The sequence below is a fragment of the Acartia tonsa genome, chromosome 15 (genome assembly GCF_053477335.1).
Source record: "Acartia tonsa isolate MP-2025a chromosome 15, ASM5347733v1, whole genome shotgun sequence".
Taxonomy (NCBI): domain Eukaryota; kingdom Metazoa; phylum Arthropoda; class Copepoda; order Calanoida; family Acartiidae; genus Acartia; species Acartia tonsa.
This window is the reverse complement of record NC_137274.1, coordinates 24,412,259-24,418,258: the sequence shown is the minus strand read 5'-3', so window position 1 is coordinate 24,418,258 and position 6,000 is coordinate 24,412,259. Positions and strand designations below refer to the sequence as shown.

Here is a 6,000-nt window from a genome sequence, read left to right as displayed (position 1 = left end):
AAAATTTTTTGGTATCTTTTTTACAATTGGCTATCTCCTGGGAGTTGCATTATACACAAAAATAGTTATTAACATTTTCGGGACCTATAAGAAGCTAATTGCAAAGAAGAACTACTCAATTCAGCAGTTAGCAAAATTCTTAGGTACACACAAACAAACATTGTTTTACTTTTATTTAATGATGGCACAAGTAAAAATATATTTAGTAAGTTTTTAACTTTATTTTATTAGCTTTCGGGAAAAATTAAAAATACATTTTCATAATGGCAATACATATATTGATACAATATTAAAAAACAGAGGCATCATAAAAATCAAAAAAAAATCTAGGTTCTTGTATGATATTGAAAAGTGTTTATTAATTTATTCCTGTGGTGTTGAATAGAGATCTCGTAATCTAACTAACCAGGACACTTTAAGATTAATTTATGTGTTAACAAATTATGATCATTTTAATTAGTTTTCAGTCAAAATAATAAAATAAACAAACAATTTTTCTTAAAAAACATCAACAAGATTCATAAACATATTTAACTTTCTTTTATTTATCATTTCTTTATAAATGGCAGCAAAACATTTAATTGAAGAAACATTCATTGAACAAAAATATTGCTTATCAGCTTATTATCACTTCAGATTATTTATCACTTCAAATGTATTCAAAAAATAATTTGTTTTATGTTTTCAGCAATGTCCAAGAGAAAGAGTTTTCTGCAATCTGCATTCGAAAATTAATCTGAAAATAAAAATAATTACCTATCATTTTTTTGTAAATTAAGAATATGGATCAAATAACAATTAAGTCCAACCAGCATTACTGGTTGAGACGGTAGGAAGTGCTATAATAAAGAAATAAAGAGTGACAGCTAAAATCTAGTAGAAAAAAGTAACAGAATGTTTGTGTCTTTCTGTTTGTACCGAAGGATCTCGTAACTGCTAAACCTATGGTCTTACTTTCAGGGTAGCTTTTCATAGGTCCTGGGAAGGTTTATAACTATTTTGGGGGAGGGTAACACTACCCTCCCAAGAGAAATCGCCCAAAGAAAAAATTTCCCCATACCAAAAGAAATAATAAGGAGGTCCCTTTCGTGGCAACGCCCCTTAAGGGGCGATTATTCATATTTTCACAGTAGATTTTCTTCTATTTCTAGCCCCTGCGGGAGGCTCTAACCCTACGGGGCCAATTTCCTAACCCTGCAGGGAATTACCTAACCCAATATAACCTAATCTAACCTAAAATAACAAATTAAAAGCCATTTTAAAAATACAACAAATCGCCCCTTAAGGGGCGTTGCCACGAAAGGAACTATACCCATATAGGGTATGCCTTGACCCAAAACATTCATTCCCATGCACTGTTAGGAATCCAGGTTGTGCAATAAAAGGTGCAATAAATCAGAGACAACACCCTCAAACCCATCTCCCCCCCCCCCCCAAAGAAAAATTAGGTTATAAGAACATCTTTTTTGATAATAACTTTATTCAATTACCTTATATGATAATGTGTATACTGTTAGCTAATACTGATGGCTGTATTACTGATTTTATAAATCAAATAAAATTTATGTCATTATTTCTGAAACAAACATAGTTGTAATTAATTGGGATATGAATAAATATTATGTAGGTAAATGAATTTAGAGGTTCCACTTTGTTTATTTTTTTGTGGAGGGGGGGGTTCTTGTGTCTTGGATAAATACAATTTATTTGTTTATGTTATATAACTTATAAAACTTAAAATTAAAGTAATTGTAAACTTTATATAATTTTGAATATTACAAATCTTAGGTACATATTTATTTATACAACCTTCGAGAATGCCACAATAAGTAGATAACAAACACCAAAAAAAAACATTTTTGTTGTAACCAACTAATAACTGAATGAATTTTTAAAGATGTTTGTTAATTTCGACAGCTTTTTGTGATTTTTAGGGGCAACAATTTACGGCAAATTTACCACATCAACTATGCAGTGCACTGAATTATTTTAGAATTATTAATTATTAATTCCCCCGATATCATTCAAGAGAGAAACAGCTGATCAATGTTTACATTTGGTTGCAGAAATCGTCCGCAAGAGATGTTCTCTCCTTCTGATTTGGGTCATTTTCTTTCAACTACTTTCCTCCCCCGAATTAGATATTTATTTTAGCTTTTTATCTTCTAATTAAATATTTTGGAGAAAAAATTTCTTTAGTTAGAAAAACATCTTAAATTTATTTTAGATGTTTTAGGCCAGATATGCAAAGATTCATGACAATTAATCAAAGTATTTTTAGAGGAAAATTTATCAAGGGACAAAATAGCTAAAAATAGAGTCCTTAAAAGTTGGGATTTCGGGCTTTAGTAAAAACCTCTCTATATTTTATGCAACGTACAAAGAAAATGAATTTTTTTGAGAGATTTTGACAAGAAAGAGGGGTGTTTTTATTGTAAAAATCGAATCAGTTACAGGCAACCTAAAATTATGACAAAGATGAACTTTTAATTTTGCTTCTAGGCTTTGCATTTTAATTTTGAAAATTTTCACATTAGCATTTGGAATCTTTCAAAAATTTCATGTACTATAAAATGTCATTTTAAAATGTCTATAACTTTTTTGTTATTGAAGCTGGAGGCTTCAAATTTTGGGTGTTGGGTCTACTTGTGGCAGTCTTTCAGCAGTTAGAGCGGGGTATTTCTTGCAGGCTTCCTTTAAAAATTTATCCTTTACATGATTTCTTTTTATAATACCACACCATAAGTGTTTTGTCTGTATGTATTACATTTGTTGAATTATAGGGATGAAAATTTAAATTTACTTTCCCAACTTTTTACATCTTTAAATCTTTTACTTTTTAAAATTATTTTTTCTCTCTAAACTTATGTCTCAATATTTTTTTGTATTATGCTAAAAGTCAGTCAATAAAATATTGTCTTTACTTAATTTGTTATAAAGAAGTTTTAGTAATTTTGTTAGTGGGCTTTATTTATTTTATCAATTTCATAAATGAAGGAATTATATGAATATTGTTTTTTTTCTAATTGATAAAACTACATAAAAATAAATCTTTGTATATAATTATAGTTTGCAATTGTTCACTGTAGCAAATTTGGTGTTCTTGGTTCTTGATGTATGTTTGCCTGCCTGGGACTTCACAAGTGACATCATGCTTACCACCAAGTACTGGATGAATGCTAGTTTTGATTGGGTAAAAATCTTTTGATAAATAAAATTATAACATGATTTAATAAAATAACTTTAAAGATGTATCCCTGCTAAATCTAAATGTACTTATATCCTTATAATAAATTAAGAGGATGTCTGTCTATTTGTTTGTTCCAAAGGATCTCACTAACTGCTGAACCAATATGATTCTCCTTCACAAGGTGCTTCTCAAGGGTCATTGGAAGGTTTATAACTATTTTGGGGGAGGGTACCACCACCCTCCAAAGAGAAATCACGCCTCCTCAAGTTCCCCTAGAGGCCTCTTGGGGCATAATGGCTAGTCCATATGATAAAGTAATAGGATTTTTGTGTGTACCAAAGGATCTTGCTATCTGCTGGACCAATATATTTCTCCTTAACAGGGTAGCTTTAGGTAGGTCCCAGGAAGGTTTATAACAATTTTTTTTTGGGGAGGGGTTAATTTAGTTAAACCACTTCTAAAGTGCCCCTAGAGGCCTCTATTAGTATATATTTATATCAAATTGCAATATTCAATACCTTTTTTTGATTGTTTTAGAATGAATTTGTGGATTATACTCAGCAGACAGGAAACAATCAAATTATATTTTCTTCATATTTCAGCCTTTAATAGGAGTCAAGTTCAGAGGTTAATTCTTAAAAAAAATTTGCCTCACTAAAATCAGTTTTTTGTAGATATTTTAGTATTTTGGTAAGATAAAATGCTTTGTTTAAAACAAAAAAATATTTTTGCTCTTTACCTGAATGACCCTGTCAGGTTTGCTGGCATTCTGTGCCCGCAAGGATGGAGATAATCAAAAAATTCTAACTCTCAGTTATGTGTCATACCCATGTTTAAAAAGTCACTCAGTTAAAGCACTCTAATTTTTGCACACAGAAAATGAGATAGAAAACCAACCATTAAGGATTAAAGTTTTAAAAATTTGATATATATTTGGAATTACTTAGTTATTTAGAATTATGATAAAAATTTTGCTAAATTTGTTATATATTGTGACTTAAAACTTCTATTTTTAAATTTGCTACAGTACCCAAAAAATCTATCTACACAATTATGTGCTAAACAAACTTTTAGATTTGTTGGCATTTCTCATAACACAGATGTAGTTAATAAAATGGAATTTGTAAAATAAGAGATAAATTTCTGCTTTTTTTACTGTTGTTTAAAGTCTTTAGTTTGGAAAAATAGCATGAGGTACCCTAAAATCAGAGGAAACAAAATATGTGAATGAAGTGCCCTATTTTAATCTCCATGCCATCTATTGCTTTTAGAGGCAAAATTGCCTTCTTGTTAGATTCCATTTAATTATCATTTTATGGTGTATTGGATATCTAAACACTATTTGGTATTTGGTCAGTGTCAAGAAGTATTAGTGTATACAAAAGGGCAGGGTGAATGAAATATTTCCCCATATTATTTATACCCTAGTGGTCATTAAATCTGACAAGTACTGACAAAACCTTGTCTAATCTGAGTTTTGTCAGGTTTTCCTCAGGTTTTAATCTGCCCGCCCCTCATCAACAAACTCTGACATTTGATTACATTTCGTCAGATTGTAATCTGACGAAACCTGTGTTTTTGCACAAAACCTCAGTAAAACTCAGATTACTCAGGATTTGCCCCCAAATTTTTAATCTGTCAGTGGGGATTTCAGATTATAATCTGACGAATCTGACTCAATGTGAGCAAAGTTCAGGTGATTAAGATCATAATCTGTGATTAATTGGACTCTCAAAATTTGCCCAGTTAATCCTTTATCTGACATTTAATGACAAACAGTCATACTCTAACCTGACATTTGATGACAAACAGTCATACTCTAATCTGAAATTTGATGACAAACAGTCATGCTCTAATCTGAGGTTTGATGACAAACAGTCTTACTCTGATCTGACATTTGATGACAAATAGTCATACTGCTAACTGACTTTTAGTGACAAACAGTCATACTCTAATCTGACATTTGATGACAAACAGTCATACTCTAATCTGACATTTGATGACAAACAGTCATACTCTAATTTGACATTTGAAGACAAGCAGTCAAACTCTAATATGACATTTGATGACAAACAATCATACTCTAATCTGAAATTTGATGACAAACAGTCATACTCTAATCTGACATTTGAAGACAAACAGTCATACTCTAATCTGACATTTGATGACAAACAGTCATACTATAATCTGACATTTGATGACAAACAGTGATACTCTAATCTGTCATTGAAATTTTAGGACGAACATTTATTTTTCATAAAAAAAAATTACTTTTCCTGATCATCCCCAAAAAACGGCAAATAACGGAAACCACCATTTTCGGCGGTTACTGCAGTAAAACGGCGGTTGGCGGCGCCAATTATTATTTTTATCTGTTTATTGTTGCTCAAGGATGTACCAAAAAAAATTAATAGGTCTCTAGCTGTAATAGAAGCCATGATAATCATGATATATGTCTGTAGTAAAAGCCAGACAAAAATCGGTCATAAAGTCAGTCAGGGAGCAGTCAAATGGTCATAACACCACTTTTCTCAGAAGATCATTGATATCTAAGTATTCACCAAAAAAATTTTAGGTTTCTACCTTATACACAAAAGTCATAATGTAGAAATAAAGATTTATTTAGATTTTTTTCTAAATTTGGTGCCATCTAACCGACTTTGACAGGACGCCACGACTGACACAGACCAGATATCCTTATAAGATCAACTCTTGCCGACGTATAATTACTAAACTTAAAAAGTCATAAAGTCACAACCAACAAAATCTCTATCTTACCTACAAAAAACTGACATTGAAAAAACTAGAGG

At 30.9% G+C, this 6,000-nt stretch overlaps 1 long non-coding RNA gene across 1 annotated transcript; it reads right to left on the bottom strand.

Annotated features, from left to right (window-relative positions):
• Positions 1-206: 206 nt before the first annotated feature.
• LOC145307269 (uncharacterized) lies at positions 207-1,579 on the bottom strand. Its single transcript, XR_013875374.1, has 2 exons — positions 1,491-1,579; positions 207-736 (listed from the first exon to the last, which is right to left on the bottom strand). It is a non-coding gene; the product is annotated as an uncharacterized LOC145307269 (long non-coding RNA).
• Between the last annotated feature and the right edge of the window lie 4,421 nt (positions 1,580-6,000).